The 22,343-nt window shown below is 35.1% G+C and overlaps 1 protein-coding gene across 1 annotated transcript in view; it reads left to right on the forward strand.

Annotated features, from left to right (window-relative positions):
* Positions 1 to 356: 356 nt before the first annotated feature.
* Positions 357 to 22,343, forward strand: part of LOC136028882 (irregular chiasm C-roughest protein-like) — a 206,513-nt gene continuing 184,526 nt past the window's right edge. Inside the window, exon 1 of the mRNA XM_065706834.1 lies at positions 357 to 483. The gene's annotated coding sequence lies outside the window, so the exon portion shown is untranslated. The remainder of the gene's footprint in view (positions 484 to 22,343) is intronic.

The following is a 22,343-nucleotide window of genomic DNA, read 5'->3' on the forward strand; positions in this document are numbered from 1 at the left end:
TTGTAATTATAATTGTTCTGACGTGCTTATGCTAGCTTGTGTGCTATTTTAGCCAATAAATCATATTCTATTCTATACCTGGGTAAGCCCTCGCTTCTGTCAAAATCCCTTCATAGTCCATAACTAATCGCATTTATTAATCCCAACTGTTATTACTTTTTTAAAAGTCTAATGTTATAATAACTGCAACATCAATCATATTGTAACAATAATCAAAACACTACAATTGAAAATAAAAAGAATTATTAAATTATTGTTATTACCACCTTCAATATCATTTACAGAAACAAAGCTATTATTGGTTAAGGTGTTTGCGCGGCTTCGCGCGCTCCGGGGATTTTAAAGAAAAATTATTTAGTTGTTTCTAGACCACAGTACAGTGAACATATAGACTGTGTAAATTCAGTAGATTTTATTCTGGATTGTAAACTAAAATCGATGGAATAATAAAACTGTTGTTTTAGGATATACAATTGCAAAAAGGTATTTATAGATACCGCTAATTTGGTATTGAGTAGGCTAGGCTTTTTCAATAAAATTTACTTGACGAGGGAAAAAATTGGCCTAGTTGATTCCAAGCTTTTCTTGGTGCTCCACGAAAATGCAAGAATTAGGTGAGGATGATATAATTGAGAGGTACAGCTGTAAATGAAGGGGTAAATGTTGAGCAAACAAATATAAAGTAGAAACAATAGGGAAAATATGTATATATATATATATATATATATATATATATATATATATATATATATATATATATATATAACTTACATTAAATTGTGACAATTAAAACTAAATAATGTTTTTAAAAACAGCCCTAGCATCCTTACTTCAACGAAGTTCAACCAGGACTGAAAAAAAAAGAATTAAGTGAGAATATAAGTTCATTCAAACTAAAGAGAACAAAGGGATCAAATGCAATTTCTCAGAGCCAATCTTGCACTCTTAGCAGCCTGTCTCAAAGGCCTTTTCGTAGGTGGTTCAATACTATTATAAATCGATTTAGTAAAATATTTTGTTAGATCATTTTTAATTAAATTTGAGTATAAAGAATTTAGTGTGTATTCCCCTAAGTCCCTGTTCAAAGACTTACCTGTACTAAACCGATCTATAATAGTATTGAACCACCTACGAAAAGGCCTTTGAGACAGGCTGCTAAGAATGCAAGATTGGCTCTGAGAAATTGCATTTGATCCCTTTGTTCTCTTTAGTTTGAATGAACTTATATTCTCACTTAATTCTTTTTTTCAGTCCTGGTTGAACTTCGTTGAAGTAAGGATGCTAGGGCTGTTTTTAAAAAAGTGTTAAAAAAACATTATTTTGTTTTAATTCTCAAAATTTAATGTAAATTTATTTATATGTACATATTTTCTCTCTTGTTCTCGTTTTGTGCTGAAGACGGCTCTTGGACATAGGGCCAAAACATTTCCAAAACTGATTTCCACCATCTTGAAAAGATTTTCCCTATTGTTTCTACTTTGTATTTGTTTGTTATGGAAAGGCAGTGTGGTCTTCGTCGCTATTTTTTAAATGTCGAGCAGTTCATATTTAGGTTAGGTTACCTAACCTATAAATAAAGTGGACATATCACTAGATGCCATTTTGTATGCTCTTTCTGAATATAATAATCGCTTTACTCCCCAATTCAATTTTAAGGCGTTTTAGGAGCTTTGAAAATAATAATTTCTTCAGGTTGACCCTCCTCCTCCATGAGGCAAACTAAAAATGTGTAAAGTGGGCTTGCTTACAGGTATCATTACCTATAGAGCGAAGCGTATTAGTCCATGAGCCCCGCAGGCAGCGGGTTAGATTTGGTTATTATAACCGATTCTAACCCCGAATTCAAACATTTTCAGTATGCCGACTTCAACTCAAAACTCCGACACCACAGCCCTGATACTAAATATAATCTAATATCTACAACTGAGAAAACAACATAAGCAGGGTCGCCTCCACGGTCAGTTTGTAAAGTGCTACAATAGCCCAAATTCGTGTGCTACACAGCGATTTTCGGTGCTATAGTAAAAAATCACTGTAATTGTACTAAAATAGCACTTTCGTGCTACAGGTGGCAACCCTGACGCGCTGAGTTGGGAGAATATTGCTCTGTCGTTACCATAACTTTGTCATGAATGACATGGAGTTAAAGTAAATTTTACGCATTTCATATAATTGACTTACCAATAGAGTGAAAATACCACTCCATGCCATTTCTTATCTTCTTTACGAATATAATAATCGCTTCTTCCGCGAATTCGATTTTAAGTACTTTTTGAGCTCTTAAAAATGACGAATTTTCGATTAATGTATGAGTTATCGGTCGTTTCTCGACAAAATAATGCTACATTTCCTCAGTGCCAAAATTATTTATAATAAGGTTAGGCCAAAAAGTGCTTGAATTGGAATTTTGGGTAGAAGCGATTATTATATTCGTAAAGAACATAAAAAGGCATCGAGTGGTACTTTTATTCAAATACTATTTTCATGTTTATGATCACAGTTTCGTTTATATTTGCATATATTGTAACAGTAGTTAGAAGGAGCAAATAAGTTTAAAAGCAAATAAACCAATGCAGTCTTTGTATGAAGCCGAAAGAAGATTTTTGGTAAATATTTCGTTGTCCATATTATTGACCTACAAATAATGTGGACATACCATTGGATGCCATTTTGTATGCTCTTTCTGAATATAATAATCGCTTTCCTCGCAAATTCAATTTTAAGCCCTTTTGGGACCCTTGAAAATAATAATTTCATTTTTTATTTTCTGGATATAAAAATGGGTTATAATATTCGTTTCATACTTACTATTTCATTATAAATCCATTTTGTTAAAGTTGTAAAATTCACAAACATTCATTTTTGGATACAACAAAATAAAATAATAATAATAAAATCAAGTAGTTACGGGCATAAAGCTAAGGCTAATCATAGAAAAAACCAATAAAGATAGTCAGGGTAGGAGGCAAATCTGGCATAAGCTCTTTTTAGGATTGGTTTAAGCCTTTTTTATACCCAAAAACTAGAAATGTTTCGGTCATTGTCAAGGATTCAAAAAGGGATTAAATTTGAATTTGCGAGAGAACAGATTATTATATTTGTAAAGAGTATAAAAAACGGCATCGAGTAGTATATTTGCTTTTTTCATAATTCAATAATATGAATAGCGATATATTCACCCTCATTGACTGAGTAGATTGGCACTCAGTTGGGGACCCATGGGCCAGGCTATACAACTAAGGGGGTACATAACGCCCTCCACGTTTAGAGTTGCGATCACACTTATTTTGGGGGAGATTATTCGTTTGATAATCGAAATCCATTTTTGTCGAATGTTTATCTAAATTTAAATACCCAATTAAATTTAGATGCACCCAAATGTAAAAAAAGCTTCACATATCCTGCAGATATTTGGCCTTTAAAGCAGGTGTTCCAAACGTTCACCAGGTCTGTACCCCTTTGAGTCTTATTGTGCAATTTTTGTTAGAATTGGCCACATTTTTTTTTTTTTTTGCTGAAATACTGTATTCCCTTCAAGAAAATCAGTTGGAAAACCCTGCTCTAAAGCGTTTTTTTTTTCTATAAATATTGACCATAAAAAAAATCATCCCTGTATTATTAATGTTAAAACTAGGTCTACATGATCTACATTATATTACCTAATCGTCCAGATAGGAATACATTGTCAAAATATATATTAGACAATATCACTTCAATTCACGAAAATTTGGGCAAAATGTATTTTTCAAAATACGTGGCTATAGAGGGTGCTATTAAATATTTTAATGAAATTGACATGTTCAAAATGAGTCTAAATATGCTTAAAATTTAAGAAAAAACCTAGAAATCCTAGGTAGACAGTGTGATCACAGGCGTGATTTTTTTTTTTGAAGGGGGACAAGTACAAGTTCAAAATCAGTTCATTGGAAATCCCGAAAATCGTAAAAGGGGATGAATACACCCCTCCCCCTATGCCGTGTACTTGCCTGGTTGAAGCCACACGATTATGAGTTTTAAATTTTCAACGATATTTTCTCCTGATTTATAAACAGTAAACAATGGGTTACTGAGTTTTGTCTTTCTCCAAGGTTGGCTTTTAAATCCTATTGTTTATTTCCTTTAGTTTCGAATTCCATCCGAGTTTGGCGTCCTTAGAATGCCGACATTTATAAGGAAGTATTACGATAAACAGAAATATTTCATTCTAAATACACAGGATTTATTTTCAGGACTATGGCTTTTGAATTTTTCGCACGAACAGTTTTTTTTTTGTTCAATGGTTTCAACAAGAGAGTCTCATATTAAAGGACATAACCACCTATCTTGGTTTTAGTTAGGTAAAAAAAATTCAAATATTTTTGAACTCTGTCCAATTTTGACACCTTAGAATGCCAGTAGTAATGAAAAGATCGTATGGCTCGCGGTAGACTTCTTTTTGTATGGAAAGGGGGAGGCGGGGACTTAGATTGGGGGAGGCCTCGGAACCACTGCCCCCTACGAAAATCCTAAATTTTCTCGAATCTCTAGGAACTAGGGAAATTATTAAATAAAATTATTTTTTTATTATTGCTCCGCCCACCCCAAAAAATGACGCACGTGTCTTATGAGAGGAGGTAATTATGGACGTTAGTGAATCTTTGTATTGCTATTGTAAGATTAAGGCCACTTATTTTTGCGAAGAGGATAATTTTGACAGACGACGCTAAAAAGCAAAACATATTGAATAAATCGCTAGGTCTTACCACTTGTGGTTTTACTTCTTTTTATGTGTTTGGTGACACTCTCATAGTTTTTAAGTGGCAAGCCTCTTAGCTAGCACTAACGCAGAGGAAGATGCCCCTTTGCCCCCCACAAATCTCCAGCTTTTCTCTAATTTTTCATTTATCTTTTTTTTCGTTCGAGTTATTGAGAGGGAGGATGCCAAAGTTCCTGGGGCTTAGTATAAAACTCTGTTTTATGTGGAAATAGACGTTACAAGTTAAAATCAGTTTTCACCGCTGAACAGAAAGTTGAAAAATAAGGGGGGGGGGCTGCTTCCAAAATATTTAAAAAACATGTTATTGTGCACAGCCCGGAAACGAAATTGCAGGAGAGGGCCAGTGCAATTCCTCGCATCCATTATTCAAAGCTTCTGATGTAACCTATTGCCAGGGTTTACCCGGGGGGCTTTCTTTGGACCCGCCACTGCCTCCACGAAATCATAAATTTCCTTGATTTTTGGCAACTTCTTATTTAAGTTATTGAATATTTTTTTTTTATTCCCTCTGATTATTTCATTGTTTCCCCAACCCCAAAAACTCCTAGTTGGTATCCAAGGGTGTATCCAAGATTTGTGTTCGGGGGAGGGGAGGGGAGTGGTGTACCAAAAAGACTACATAAAATGCATTAAAATGTGTTTATGTACATTTTATTATTTTTTGCGAGCCAGGCAAAAATTTCGGCGGGAGTTCAAACCCAGTGCCCCCTCCTCTGGATACATCCTTATAGACCTATCCCATTATTTTGCCTTGGTTTCGTGTTACTGAATAACAAGAAAGAATATAGGGGAGAGGGGAATAATTTCACCCCTGGGCTCATTCTTCGTCCTCGGCGGCCCTGGCTGTATCAAAAGGTCTTCAGTTATATAAATTCAGAATGAGTATTCTGTAATTCTGTGTATTAGATGTGTTTTATGAATTAGATGTGCTGTGGCTCCCAAAGAACCGAAAACGGCTACATTAAGGCCATGAAAATGGTCATGTCCCAGGAAAACAGAGAAAAGGCCCATTTTTAGGCCAAAAGCCGTGAAAATGGGGAAAAATACTTGATACCGGAATTTCTCAAGGTTTTGTCCATGGAAACCCATTGCCGGTAGCCCCCATTGAATAAATGAAATGAATGCACGATTCGAAGTAAATGGGTTGATGTTATTGCCAACAACAAAAATATGGACTGGCTTGAAAAATTTTCATTGTGGAAATTAGGTCTTTCAATATGGTACCGTTGATCTAACTTTTTAAAGAAATTTTTTTGTACCATATGTTTTGCAGTTTACAAATAAACATCTTCTAGTTATTTAAAATATCAATTTACTTTGAATCATATTTTTTAAATTAGAAGGTGTTTTTCCTAAATATTTTTCTTCTTTAGGAAAATGTTCCATATCGGGGATTTGGCGCAAAGCTAGGATCCCATTTATGAGACTTTTTTTTCTTTCTGAAATTAATTTAGCCAAAGTTAATTAGCTAGGAAATTGTTAAAAGGAAATTTTATGTAGGTTTTAGATGGTTGAGACAAAAATCAAAGAACTTATAGTTCAGTTATAGTCATGGTCTGATTAAAAAGTGGCCTGTGTTCAGGAACTACTTTATGAAGCTTTTTGTCTAAAGAATCCTTCTAAACGTGATTTATTGATATACTAGGGGATATTCAGGATCTTTTATTCGGGGGGGGGGGGGGGTCTGGATACAGCCTTGCTGATGTAACGATCTGAACTGTACCCGATTTAGAGGGGGGTTTAAACTCCTTGACTGTGAACAATTATGGGCTTTGAAATACGACCTTTTTGGCTACTGTATAGAAAGAATTACTATTTTTTTTTTTAATTGTAGCTCCTCTCGTCCGAAAAGTATGGACCAGTAGAATCGTTAAATAAAATTATTTCTAATATGGATCTGAAGGGCCCGCTACCCTAGAAAAATGTATGGAAAACTTGCATTTCTAATATGGGTTTGGAGGGCTCAACCTCTTGGGAACTATGGGAAAAACTTTATTTCGGTTATGGGTATGGAGGCCCCTTTCCCCTTGAAAAATATGGGGGAATGTGAAAATGCGTGAAGTCTGGCTGCTTGGATCTAGAAAATGTGCCAGATAACCCAATGAAAAAAAACGCGATTCTCCTTATGGAGGAAAAATGTGTCTCTAGCGCAATTCTTCAATGGATAAAACGGTATAGCATAAAAAAATCTTTTTCAGTCGTGGCTGGAATTCTATTGTTCAAGGGAGGGGGCGGCTAAGGCTCTGCTATTTTTTTTGTTTTAGTTTGTCTTTATTTTTTTGGAGAGTTATCTGAGGGAGGTAGATTTTGTTTGTTTATTTTTGTTTTTGGTTTATATTTCGCTGAACACGACCATTAGGCCTAATTATATATCTGAATTGTTCTTTTAATGTTTTAGTTTAATCGCTGTGTTCAGGAAATTCCTCCTTCCACAAAAGTTATTGTTTTTTGTATAAGAGAAAATGGACTGGCCCTTCGATTGAACTTGGCGATGGGATGTCCGCCAAAGTTTACAAAAAAACATGTACCACCTTCTGAATCACCATAGCCCAGGCACGTACCCATGATTTTTTTCGGAGGGGGGCCGCCCCTTAAGGGTCGACCTTGCAAAGAATGAACTGTAGACCACAGTAACCGAAAATTTAAAAACGCATTAAAAAAAAACTGTCAGATTCGCCATTTGAAAAACTGTCAAGATTCGCCATTTAAAGTGGATTCAGAAACGGTATCTAGTATTTCGATTAATATTTATGATAAAAGTTTCTTGCGTTTTATACTATTTTGAAAAATAGTCTAAAACCATGGGCCTGTCCAGGATTTTTGTTCGGGGGAGGGGAATACAAATGAAAACTTTACAAAGTATGTGGAAAATCTGTTTATATGCGTTTTACTTACTTTTTTACGGGTCAGAGCCGAATTTTTTTGTGGGGGGAGGGGGTGTTCTAGCCTGGTAACACCCCCTGGATATGGCCTTATCTGAAACCCCAAAACATGTTGTCAGATCGGAATAAAAATTGCATTATTGGAATCACCATAGCCTAAAACCCCATCTAGGAGATTTACAGTCCCCCATCTTCAACAACAGGGAAAATCACTTTTCACATTGGATGCATTGTCGTCTCTCTTTTTTTTCGAGTCATAACTAGTGGGGTGCTAAAACATCGTGGAGAGATGCTTCTGGGCTAATTTGAAAGCAAGTTTCTATTGGCCTATCTACGTGCATTTTGTAAGTAACAAAACATAGCATCAGAATTAAAATACAATTTTTGACAATTTGAATAAGAAATGTCCAGTAAGTCAAGGAAATATACGATGTCGGGGGGTGTTGGCCCCAAGGCCTCTTCTCTGGGTGCACCCCTGCCACAAACATTTCAACGGATCCCTCCACTGCCAAAATAATCGTGGTTACGTGAATGATATATGTAAGTCTACCCCCCCCCCTCTAAAGCCAGAAAAACTGGCATATATAGTTCTGCACGAGTGGAACGCGGGTAAATATAGTTTTTGGCCATACTATCTTCTTGCCTGGAGTAATACGTTACGTACTTGGCATACCAAGTCAGGGCCGATGTACCAAGTTATGTACCTGACCTTTGGAAGTTTCTCCCCTCTGTCTGATACCCCCTCCAACGCCAGACAAACTGTTATACGTTATTGTGATCGTTTTGTACGAGTTCCTGGAACGCGGGTAAATATAGCTTTTTGGTCATAGTATCTCCTCGCCTGGACTAACACGTTACGTACTTGCCGTACTAAGTCAGGACTGTCGTAACAAATTACACACCTGACCTGTTGAAGTCTCTCCTCCCTCCAATGCTGAAAAATTCAAACATGTACTTCTGCTCGTTTCTGGAACGTGGGTAATATAGTATTTGGTCATACTCCAGATCAAACCCAGATCTTCTCGCCTGGAGGGACACTTGGACTTATCAGATAAACATCCCAGCCAGAAGAAATAATGGTTTTAATCAACGTTTTTGATAAATGTTTATCATTCATCAGGTTCACATCTCTTGACTTCCCAATCTGGTCTTGGATGAATATTAAAAACGACCCATGTATAATTTACAAGCTTCATCAGTACTTCTGCTGTAGCTATTCATAGTTACCACGGGTTTCACTATACTGATTGAATATAAACTCGGATGTGTCAGTGGAAATCTTCAATTAATTGAATTTCAAATAGATTAATATATGCACACCTTGGATGATGAATGTTTGGCCATCTTAAGGTGCCTTGTGAGAAATTATACCATATAAACGGCATAAAATCTATTTGGCCGGGCCCACACATGTGTCAGCAATTATGGCTTTAATGATTTAAAATCCCTTATAGGAAATATATTGCCAAACTGGCTTACCATGACAAAACCAAAGAAAGAAAACTTGAAAAAACAACGGATTTGTGCTTAGTAAACAAGGCCGTGGATTTTCGTTCAAGGGAGAGTTTATTTTTGTTCAGAGGGGGAGGAGGGTATAAAAAATGTTTGAAAAGCGAATCGAAGAATTAGTATATGTAGATATTTGTTACTTTTTTAGAACTCGCACAAAAATGTCGGGGGAGGGGTCCAATGTTTATTGGGTTAAATATGTATTGGTCCTATTTTTCTTTTTATTCTCTTTTGATTTTATATTCTTTTTCTGAATTATTATGGTTTATTTTTTTCCTTTTTCAATGCGGAGAACCCCTTGTAGCATACTGACAAAGTATTTGTCCGTTTTTTCTTATTTTTTCTCCTGGCCATAGCCCGCTAATTACGTCCAGCATGCTGGCTGGAAGAATTATCTTAAAATCTGGATATTCCGGGGAAGAAAGGGCTCTAATGTCTATTACAAACCGGTGAATAGGCAGGTACGTCTCGCTTTTTTTGGCGATAAAACAAATCGAAATGGGTATATATTAATGCGGGCTAATTATTTGTATTGTTAGATGCACTTTGTTAATATTATACCTCGCCAATTTAATTTTCTTTCTCATGCTTTTGTCGCAAAAATCTACAATCAAATCTAATCATTGAATAGTTTTTTGCTTGCCTTCTTTTTCGCGTGCAAGCGCATGCCCAATACTTTGAGAAACATACTTGGGGAAAAAATAGATTCCCCAAAATGAAAAAGAGTGGGATAAATCGTATTGAAATTTAATTTTTTCCAGGAAAATACCAAAAAATCTATTTTTCTACGGAAACACCCAAAAATATATATTGTTAAAATCTAGAGGGAAGGGCAGAATATTTAAGCAGGGAAGTTCCTTCCCCTTACCCCCTCCAATAAACGCCCTTGCTGCCGCTGTAAGAAAATAAAATACAAATTAAGTCAGCTTCTTCGAAATCCCTGTTTTTGGTACTACATTGTCCCCAAGTGGTGGGTTGCGGAGAGCTCTTAGATATGGATCACTCATGTGGTTGCCGACCCCAGCAATGGTTCTGTAATCGTAATCAAACAGTTCGTGGTAACGAACGGCTCAATAGTAAACGAAACTCTAAAAACGGAATTTCGATGCTAAAAGATATATCAAAAGAATCGGATTTTTATTCTGATTTTAAATATATAAGTTTCATCAAATTTAGTCTTTGTCATCAGAAGTTACGAGCCTGAGAAAATTTGCATTATTTTAGAAAACAGGGGGTAACACCCCCTAAAAGTCATAGGATCTTAAGGAAAATCGCACCATCGGATTCAGCGTATCAGAGAACCCTACAGAAAAAATTTCAAGGTCCAATCTACAAAAATGTGGAATTTCGTATTTTTTGCCAGAAGACAAATCACGGGTGCGTGTTAATTTGTTTTTTTGTTTTTGTTTTTGTTTTTCCAGGGGTCATCGTATCGACCAATTGGTCCTAGAGTGTTGCAAGAGGGCTCATTCTAACGGAAATGAAAAGTTCTAGTGCCCTTTTTAAGTGACCAAAAAAATTGGAGGGCACCTAGGCCCCCTCCCACGCTCATTTTTTTACCAAAGTCAACGGATCAAAATTTTGAGATAGCCATTTTGTTCCGCATAGTCTAAAATCGTAATAACTATGTCTTTGGGGATGACTTATCCCCCACAGTCCCTGGGGGAGGGGCTGCAAGTTACAAACTTTGGCCAATGTTTACATACAGTAATGGTTACTGGGAAGTGTACCGACGTTATCAGGGGGATTTTTTTTGGTTTGGGTGTGGGGTTCAGGGGAGGGGGCTATATGGGAGGATCTTTCCTTGGAGGAATATTTCATGGGGGAAGAGAAATTCAATGAAAAGGGCGCAGGACTTTCTAGCATTACTATAAAAAAAAACAATGAAAATATAAACATGAAAAAGTTTTTTCAATTGAAAGTAACGAGAAGCATTAAAACTGAAAACGAACAGAGATTATTACGCATATGAGGGGTTCTAAAAATACTTTAGCATAAAGAGCGAGGTATTTAGGAGGAGATAAATGCTTCACTCTTTATGCTAAAATTTTTTAAAGTAATTTCAACTATTTATTCTACGGCCTTTCTGATTCAGGGGTCATTCTTAAAGAATTGGGACAAAACAAGATTTAGTGTGGAGAGCGAGGTATTAACGAGGGGACCAACCCCCTCATATTTATAATCAAAAATATAAGAATATAAAAGTTTGTTACGTAAGTTTATTCTTAAGTTGCGTATTTTTTACTAATAAAAACGTTCGTTAAAAATTAAAATATCTAGTTGCCTTTTTAAGTAACCGAAAAATTGGAAGACAACTAGGCCTCCTTCCCCACCCCTTATTTCTCAAAATTGTCTGATCAAAACTAAGAGAAAGCCATTTAGCCAAAAAAGAATTAATATGCAAATTTCATTTTAATAATTTATGTACGGAGAGCCAAAATCAGACATACATTAATTCAAAAACTTTCAGAAATTAAATAAAAAAACAAGTTTTTTGAAATGAAAGTAAGGAGCGACATTAAAACTTAAAACGAACAGAAATTACTCCGTATATGAAAGGGGTTTTTCCTCCTCGACGCCCCGCTCCTTACGCTAAAATTTTTTATTGTTTTAAAAAGTAGAGTTGCGAGAAAGAATCAAACTTTAGCGCAAGGAGCGGGGCGTCGAGGAGGAAAAACCCCTTTCATATACGGAGTAATTTCTGTTCGTTTTAAGTTTTAATGTCGCTGCTTGCTTTCATTTCAAAAAACTTGTTTTTTTTTATTTAATTTACTTCAGGATTCAAGATAGGGCTACAAACTGACCACCCGTTGCAGTAACCATGAAATTTGACAGTAGCTTTGAAATTCATCTGGATTCGTTCTTTATTTCACGGGTTTCTTTCTTGAAATTAGATATCTCGACACCTGGGCAGAGCCACCCTGATCGTATCTGCAGGGAAATCGAGACCTTTGGCTACTGAGATTCTTTTTCATGGCTTGTTGAGTTATTATTCTTTTCTTTCAAAAGGACAAAATGTAGCGGTGTTACAATTCTGTTGGCCATAGTTGCCACTGCTAATTCTACTAATAGTTGCCACTACTAATTCTGTTGGTCATAGTTGCCACGTATGACCTTATTATGAAGGAATTGTTGTTTAAACAATTTTGTTCTGTTCAAAATGTTTCGTTTTTCTTTTTACCTGGGATATTAAATCGTTTTGATTTACCGTATGCAAAACTGGCTAAAATCTAGAATCGCGATTGCTACCAGGTCTCACTTTTTAAAACTAAATTTTTGACTTTGTTGTAAACGTTTTTAATGAGAGATCATTACGGCCAAGATAGCTCATATATCATTGCCGCATATTTTAGTGCCGCATACACAAACTACCATTTAAATATTGTTCTTTTGCTTACTTGTAGTCTCTTAAAATTTTCAGTTTTCTTATATTTAGAATTTTTTTCAACTTTCTTTAAAAGTTGAAACACTTTACTTTTTATAACAGTTTTATGAGACATCGTCATTAAGGGAAGCAATCAGCATATTTTGGATTTTTTTGGTCTTGTCTATTTTGGTGCTTGTGTCTTAATGCCACCACGCTCAAGTTCTCTCAAGAGCTTGTATCACAAACATCGAGACAACAATCGGTTTTCATGGTCTTTATACCAGGCAACATTATTTTCGGCTCGGTGGGAAACTACATTGTAGCTATATTTTAATTAAATAGTTAGTTGGTATTTTGGTTAGGTTAGTTTAAGTCAGATTTAATAAAATGCGGTCTGGGTGGCCCTCCTCCCATAATTCTTTGTTGTAGTTTCCATAATTTTGTTACTAAATTATATTTTCATCATATTTTGGTATATTTCATTATGATTAACCTAACTTCACTTCTTGAGTGTGGTGGCTATAAGACACAAGTACTGTATTTTTTTTCATTTCGTATCTTTCTTGAACTGTCAAAAAGCTTAAATTCTTTCTATTTCAATCTGGTCGAAAAGGACGTTTTCACGGGTAGAATCAATTTAGCCAGTTGTAGTTTGGACAATTCATCAAATCGGAAGTGAGCCAGAGCTAAAGATACAATCTTATAATTTTCTTGTCCCAATCGTATTATCTTTCTGATCAGTTTACCATGTAATTTGTCAAAACAGACTATTTGAATTCATGTTTCGTTTGAAGAATTCCTGATCGGACAGCTTTTGGCTTTAGGGTTTATTTGACAACAATGGAATTTCTTTCTTTAGCCACAAAGTACTGCCACCTGAAGGACTACTGAAACAATCATATTTTCTGTAGTTATAGGGAAGTCTTGAAGATCGAAATGGTGACGAAGAACAAACTGCCTTTCCATCATGAACACAAATAACAAGTATAACAACAGGGATTTTATTTTACAACATTAGGGGCTGGAGGCCCTCAAACCTCTTGTTTTTTTGTCAGTGATTGACCTAACGTTTTTAGAGACTTGTCAAGCAGCAGCTGAATTGCGCATTACAGGGACATGTGGGAGAGTAATATCAGCTATCTTATTTTTTCCGAATTTTCTAATTTTACTGAAATCGTCAGAGGCTATATTGACAGTGATGTGAATATCCAAAATCGCTTTACCTTTTTTCACCTTGGATTTAGTCAGCGTTGTCAGTAAACTTTTTCAGTTTTATGCAAGGTTTGATGGTGACAGGTTGGGTTAGGTTAGGTTTTTAACCTATTTCTGAGATTTCTAACCAAACTTTAACTTTTACCATTGCATAAGATAGAAAAAAACTGATTGACAAAGCCAACTGAATCCAAGCAGAGAAAAGGGAATTTTTGAATTCACTGGTGAATGTTGACATTAACCAGATTTTGGACATTCACAGCAATATATATATATATATTGGTTTGATTTTAGATTCTTTTTTCGAAAGATATGGTTTAAATTTATTCTCATTTCTATGCTGAGGACGCCATTTTGCATGCTTGCAGAATATGGGTTTGATTTTTTGCATGTGTAGTTTTGCGATTTTTGCCTTTTTGTGAATTTTTTAAATTAGGCAACGCTTTTTCTCTGTAAAAATTTCAATATTAACAATCTGCTCATTTCTAGAGACTACTAAACCTTCTCGAAATACCAAGAAATATAAAATAAAATCATTTTAGCCCCATCGGCCCATCTTAGGTCTGTTTATACCTAAAAACAGCGATTTTTCTTGCATTTTCTTTTAATTGTTTAAAAACTATTAAGCTTTAGGATACAATCACATGTTGACAGTGTTGCCACGTTGATCTGTGAAAATAAGCAGTGTGAGCTAATTAGTCGAATTTGATGGCGCTCTTGTCAGTAAAATTCAACTATATAACCTACGATTTGTTGATTCCCAAAGACATCTAAATCTTCTTAAACTGTTTGATTTGTCGCATATATTTTTGCTGAGTTTTGAGCTATTTTAGCAGATTTTTGAGGTGTAGAGTATGTCATAGACTTTGACAAATGTTTTTTTTCTAATTTTTACCCATTTTTATTTTTTACCTGCTACTAAGGTCTTTTTTACTAAAATTTAATTTTCGAAATCGACGTTATTATGTGCGTTTCTACAAGGGCCGTATCCATGATTTTTTTCGGGGGTGGGATATTTTTCTTCGGGGTCGGGATTTGGAAAAAACGTATGTAAAATGTGTTTATATGCATTTTTATTACGTTTCTTTCGAGTCGGGCAAGCATTTCAAGGGGGGCTTAAATCTCCTAACCCTCCCCCCTGGATAAGGCCTTGATTACAACTTGGCAAATTCAAACGATCGGATTTCATTTCCACTGTCCTTGTACTTTAATACCCCAAGTGCAGTTTAATACCCACTTGATCGTCCATTAGAGCGTGGAGCATTAGCCACTGAAAATTTTAAACTTGTTTATCCATCAATTATAACTATTAATCCGTTTATTTTATGTCATAGCTTGATGTTCTTTGGATATGGAATGGGTAAGAACCACCTGTTATGTGATTGACAGAATATGTAATTCAGGATAGCGTCAGCCAGTGCACTGATTAAGATTCTTGATAAATACAATGCAAATCATGTAAACAGTATCTGACTTGCCCTTTCTTCTGCTGTTATCAATGTGACTTTTCAAAACATCTTAGACTTTGAAGATGACATTTTTGCGTCATAAATGAAATTTTTGACGTTAAATAATAGTTGTAAGAACAGAAACTGTAAGACAGACATCCATGGACAGGCACGAGAGAGAGAGAGAGAGAGAGAGAGAGAGAGAGAGAGAGAGAGAGAGAGAGAGAGAGAGAGAGAGAGAGAGAATAGGAAGAGGAGGGGTGGGGACATATTTTTTTCAATTTTTCATTATGAAGATAATTAGTATGGCAAATGAACAGCTTCTTGTTCAACCTCGATTGATCCTCGGAGAGACAGTCACGTACGAAAAGGAGAGATGGGACATATTTTTTTAATTTTTCTCTATGGAGGTAATTACTGTGGCAAATGAACAACTTCTTGTTCGACCTTGGTTGGTCTCAAATGACACAAAGGGTTGCCAACTTTCCACTACCAGGTTTTCGTCTTGATGCGACACGTTTGCACACACAGGTCCGCCAGACGTGGCACAGTTTTGCCAGACTTGACATAGTTGCCGTCATGCATCATCTGATGCACGCGATTTCTGATGGTCTTCTCTGGATAGGGGCTGAATTAGGGCTTGCCGTCTGAGACCTAGAATTCAATTTCACAATTGATGGTATTCTTGATATAAAGGAGGCAATCATCCCTCCGCATCAAACCTAGTTGGTGATAATAAGCAGTCTTAATTACTGCGTATTATTCAACAGGTTTTCGCTTGGCTTGTGGATTAAAAATTGAATTTCTTGTCCTATTCTCTTCGTACGAAAATATTTCATTAAAAAAGGTAACTCAGCTAGTATTGGAGAGGGAATACATTTTGCTTGGCTTATCATTTGGTATTAATTATATAGCATCTGGAATTAAGGATTTAAACCTAGGGACATACACAGAATTTTTTTTTTTGGGGGGGGAGTGTAAATAAAAAAATTAATATTTTTTTTTCAAATTTGAATAAGGGGTGCCCAGAAATTGGCATTTTTTTTTTTACATTTTGGGGAGGCACTATTGCCTATGTCCCAGTTTAAACCAAAAGAACTGAAAATATTAAATGTTAGAATTATGTGACGTGTCTGTCTATCGGCTCATCAATTGTATTCTCTCCGTCCTCTGAAAACTTTTTAGATCATTAGAACCATAGCTTTATGACATTTGCCAGTCAAAATTAATGGGTGGGGTGCTTAACGGGATTTTCTTGGAACGGGTGGGATACCCAAAAATAAATTTTAAGGTCTTTTTTAATCTTGTATGAATGGGGTGGAGTATACTTGCTCTTTGACTTTTCCGGCGACGGATATGCCATGTTGTACTGAAAAGCAGCAAGTACCAGGTTTCGCTTTTTTTGGGGGGGGGGGGGTGAGTTCGTTCATATGAACAGTTTATATGAGAAAAATCACGTAAACGTGATTTTACTTGTTGGTCAAGATGCGAAACTGCAATTCTCGTGAGCAGGGGATTCGGCCATGGTGATTCCAATGGTGCAGTTTTTTCTGGGCTTCTGACTATTTTTTTTAAATTTCCGTAAATTTGCTTTAGCAACAAGTTTCTATCATTAAGATTAATCGAAATAATAGTTATAATTCCTGAAGCTGGTTCAAATGGATTCTTCCTCACTTAACAGTTTTTCTAAAACATGTTTTTAAATTTTTGGTTACTATTGGCTGGGGTCGGTCTTTGCTAGCTTGCCCTTAAGGGGGCGACTGTAATTACAGCCATCATCAAGATATAGGATAATTTGATAACTTAATAATAAGGCTACAGAAATTCTTCTTCTAATTTTAAGTTAATTTAAGTAACTGACTTTCAAATTCAGTTTAAAGTTTTGACTGAAATCTATCTTCTGAAAACCTCTTTCAATAATACATTTCTGCATTTTTTTAAATGGCCAGAAAAGCTTTGAATTATATTATTATTATTATCTCCTCTTCTTACTTGAGGAAAGAAAAACCCTTTCTTCAGGTTTTTTTGCTCATCTAAAACTTATAGAATGCGACTTATCTTCTTTTGAGTTACTACTGCAACGTTGAGAGTTACAACGAAGAGACGAACCTTGGGATGAAATACTGAAGTCACACAATATCCGCACTAGAGTGTTTTGTTGCATGCGAATGAGTTCTCCGAACAGTTAGAGGGTTCGTCGGCATAGATCGAGCTAGAGATTTTCCTAGTAAGAAGCATTTCATTGGGTTGCGGGGGGGGGGGGCAAATTATTGTATTTTGTGGAAACTCCTGCTTTTGAGAACTTCTCGGAGAGGTGGGGTGCAGTTTCTCGGCGGTACTACACACTCAGCTATGCCTGTTTCCACAGGGGTATTAGAGTAAATAATAGTACTTGTAAAGTAATTTATTTTCCAATCCCCCCCCCCCCCGAGTGAACCATCTTGTGATACTGCCCAAAGCCATTGTATGCGTAAGGAGATATATCTACGTACAATGTCAATCTTTGGTGAATTGAAGTTACAAATTTCCTAGTGAGGAACAGGCCATTTAGAGGTGGGGGCAAACTTGATTTAGCGGTTACAGGGCAAACTTTTTATAAAAAATTATCTTTATATGCACTTTTGATTTTTTGGGGGGAATACATCTTCTGGGAGGCGGTAGTGGATACTCCCTTAGCTGTGTTCATGCACGCTGGGCCATAAGAGTGAAAAATCACCCTCGGAAGGTATTTTAGTTTATAATCTTCCTCCCCCCAAAGAAACATTTCACGGCTCTACTCTAAGCTATTGACTGTGTACGGTAATATACACAATTTTTTTCCAATAATTCTGGTGTCTAATTGATTTAATATCAAATAACCGTAGCTAAGAATTAGCCAAGAAACCTGACAAGGAGCAACAAAATCAATAGACTTCCATCAAAGCCTAGAAGATTCGTTATGTTTCATTGTTCATACCAATGTACACTTCCTTTTTTTTGTTTATAGCCTAGTAAAAAAAAGGAAGAAAATGAGTTTTAGTAACTTAGCATGACTCCCTTGGGATTAAAGGTACTGGAACCAAATGTAGTATAACAGCGGTTGGCTATACTTATAAAAGTATAAAATAAAAAAGAACAAGTTTTTAAACTGAAAATAAGGAGCTACAATAAAACTTAAAACGAACAGAAATTACTCCCTATATGAAAGGGGCTGATCCCTCCTCAGTGTCCCGCTCTTTACGCTAAAGTTTGACTCTTTCTCTCAAATCTATTTTCTAAAACAGTTAAAAACTATATAATATAGAAAGAACTTAAATATAAAAAATATAATTATATAATAAAAAAAATATAAACAGTAAAAAACAGTAAAAATACTTATAAAAGTAACAACGGTCTTCATCTCAGCTGTGTTGACCAACGCGTAATTTTGTTTTCAGTAAAGCGCAAATTGTGTGTTCTTGTCTTGAGAAGGCACGGGGGTTATCAGCCCCACTTATGTTGATTTTTGCTCGTTTTCAGTTTGACTCTCTGCTGTTTATCGTAATTTTTTTTTCGTTTTGAGTTTCATTTATTAATTGATAGTGATTTGTGGTAGTTCTTAGGCTTGGACCCTATCGAAAAATAGAAACTTTGCCTCCATGTTCTGGAACTTACTAATCCCTGTTCGTATCCTTTATATCTATCTACGTCTAAAACTACTGTCAATTCAATGTCCTATTTCGCTCTTAAGAAGCTAATTATTTCATTTCATCTAACTTCTCCTTTCTAATTAGGCTTTCAGTCAATTAGGCGTAGAAAATTCTCCTCATTAAGAAATTCTTAATCAATTCTTATATCAAGTTTGCGGCACTAAGAATATTTAATATCTTCGTTACCAGTTGATAAAGCTCAGAGAAAGATGCAAAATTTAATTCCAAAATGTTCAGAGTAATCCTATGATAGATAATTAAGGATTCTTGACTGAATAGAAAAGAGGTATTTAAAATAATTTGAAATTAAATTGAAATTTAAAATAATTGTAATAATATATAGGCTACGTTTGCTCCTTTTAACGCTTTTTAAGGAGTCCTCACTTTTTTCCGAGTCTGTCGAGAATCCTGAAATCATATGAAAGGTTTTCGGGCTTCTAATCAACTTATCCACAAAAATTTGTCTTTGCATTTTTATTTTTAAAAATGTTCGATTCCGACTCGGCAAATTCCTTTGAAAAAATTGGGGTACTCGGGTATTATCCCGAATACACTCAAGGAGTGGAGTTAGGTTAATCATAATGAAATATACCAAAATATGATAAAAATGTAATGCTTTATTAATAAAATTATGTAAACTACAAGAAAGAATTGTGAAAAGCAGGCTGCCCAGAACGCATTATATTAAGCACTTAACCTAATCACATCTATAAGATAAATAATTAATTAAAATATACCTGTATCATAGTTTATTTCACAAACCAATAAGCTAATTATACCGAATGCGAAAAACCGGTTTTACTCAGATCAAACAAAGGAAAATTTTGATTGTGTCTGGGATAATACAAAGGTACCAAAACCAGTTTACAATTTAGCGCCTCTTGCTTACTTTTGGATATTTTCCAAGAACGAAAAAATATCCATGCCGATAGCAGGACCGTATCTAGGATTTTTGATCGGAAGGGTGTTTACTAAAATAACTTTTTTCCAGGGGGAGGGGGCTACCAGAGTAATTTTTTTGAGGATGTATAAGGTTTTTTTTTACCTGTTATTTACGAGTCACAGAAGTGCTTTTGATTTGTTTTTTGTTATGTCTTTTTAACTCCATTGCACGAGCGGTTTATGAGTCGTAGAAATTTTTGAGGGGGAACGAGGGGGGACAAACCTGGATACGCCCCTGGTCAAATTTTCTGACTCAGCATACATTGGGAGTTCCAGTTTTGACCCCATCTCCAACTCTGCTTATTGAAAAGCAGACTCTTGATTTACTTTTGATTTAGACGAAAAAATTGCTTTTTATTTAAGAACCTCATTTTTTCTTGTCTAGATAGTCGTTGTATTTTCTTTTCATGATAAATTACAAGCGTCCATTTCTAAAATTTAATTCTTTCTTTTTAAATATTCAGGCGTTTTCATATTTAATATTCAAAGAAAAAAGATGTAATTTCTAAATAGGTTTTGTACTTCGGCTCAAGGAGTGTTTCCCTCTAAAATGTTGCGGGAGATACATCGCTTATCTAATTTAATATAGTGGACTCTTCATATTTATTTATATACAAATAAGATAAATTATTAAATCCCATTGAGGAATCAAAGGAGAATAGTTCCGTTTTATCTGCTTAATGATTTGCTGAAACTGTTTTCCATCAAACCAATGAAATCGTTTACATATTTGACTCCCCTTGTTGGGAGTCCCTTCCCACGTGAGGGACACAATGACTTTACAAGGTGTCAAGGGGTCTTTCTCCGACCTTGGCCGTGACTCTGTCACCATGAGCCTTACCCTACCTCATGTCTCTTGGTTTCAAAGAAAGTATTAATTGAGTCTTCTTAGAAATAAAAAGTTTAAAGACCACTTTTTTATTTTATCTTAATGACCCAAACCTTTAAGCAAAATTTTATTTAGTTAAAAACATCTCATAGATGTCTCAGTCTAATAGTAGTAAAATAAAAACATTCAGGCAGGTTTGCTAAAATTAATCTGGGGGACTGGTGCGAAGAAAAAAAAATAGACCGATTAATTCTGTGAAAAATTTGGGAAATTAATGGAAAAATTTCATTGGGTGTGTGTGTGTGTGACAAATTTGCAGTTTTTGTGCATATCGTTGATCAAAAAGCAATTTGCCAAAATTTTCGTATCAACATTTGGTTACACCAGAGGTATATTTGGGAGGGGAGCTGATCCTTAAACCCCTCCCATTTTTTGCAAGCTTTTAGGCATGATCTATAAAGACATATATAGGGACGAATGAATTTCTTATTGTATTGAATCTATTTTTTAAAATCGTTTTAAATATTCCGAGTTTGAAACTGCATCATTGTCTACTAGATTGAATTTCGCTGTTTAATTAACTGAACGAAGCTTTATATTTTAGCATATCAACCTTTAACATCAACAATTACTTTGACATTATCTTATTATAAAAAGCCCACAGGAAACTTATATAGTCAAAAATAGCCTTTATAATTAAAACAATCTGAAACGAAAATAATAATAGAGCCCTAAATTGCATCAGAACGTTACCTCTATTCATTTCCTGGATTGCTAAAGTCCATAGGGCCCAGTTAAGGTTGCTACAGGAAAAAGTATTTTGAGTGATTCTGGACGACAACTACTACTAACAACTTACTGTACCCCTAAGTCGCCTGAGGCCCACACAGCTGTGTATGTCATTCATCCATCCCAATCTATTCAAAGGTTTACTCTTTACATTCTCCCAAGAAGGTCCAAATTCCTGGGCTGCTATTGGCTGTATTTTATAAAATTCCACAAGAAGCCTAATATTTTATTCTCTAGGTATAAATATTTTATCCTTTTTTAAAGAATAAAATATTTTCTTTTTGTCTCGAAAGTACCAAGGATAGTGAAGAAGCCTGATTGTTTGAAATGGTTAAGTGGACACTACAATTTGTATCTGAACAGGTTTGGAAAGATTGGGAATTCAGTTTTAATTGAAAGGAGATTTTCATGTGCTTTTATATAGTTTATGGTAGTAGCTGGTGTCAAGTTAAAAAAAAACGGGTAAAAGAAAAAGAAAAGTTAAAGAAAACGGGTAAAAAAAAGATGGCACCAAATAGCTTAAGAAGGCGTAGCTTTCCTTTGAAGTTCTTTGGGAATTAACTGATTGTTAATGTTTTTGTTTTTTTTTTCTGACAAAAAGCATGTTCAAATTTAACTAATTAGTTTGTTTATTTATTTTCACTGTTCAATATGGTAGCACTGACAAAATGAGGTAATGCCCTGGAGATCTTATGATTATGAAATAGCCAAAAGAATTATATATATATATATATATATATATATATATATATATATATATATATATATATATATATATATATAATGGATATAAATGAAAGAGCCAAAAGAAAAGTTCTTATACATAAAAAAAATGTAAGATACTAGAGACCAAGGCCGTAACCAGGGGGGTTTGGCCTCTCCCCTCCAAGATATTTGTCCGACTCGTAAAAACGTTACAAAATGTATATAAACAAATTTTG

This window comes from Artemia franciscana, chromosome 7 (assembly GCF_032884065.1).
Source record: "Artemia franciscana chromosome 7, ASM3288406v1, whole genome shotgun sequence".
Classification (NCBI taxonomy): domain Eukaryota; kingdom Metazoa; phylum Arthropoda; class Branchiopoda; order Anostraca; family Artemiidae; genus Artemia; species Artemia franciscana.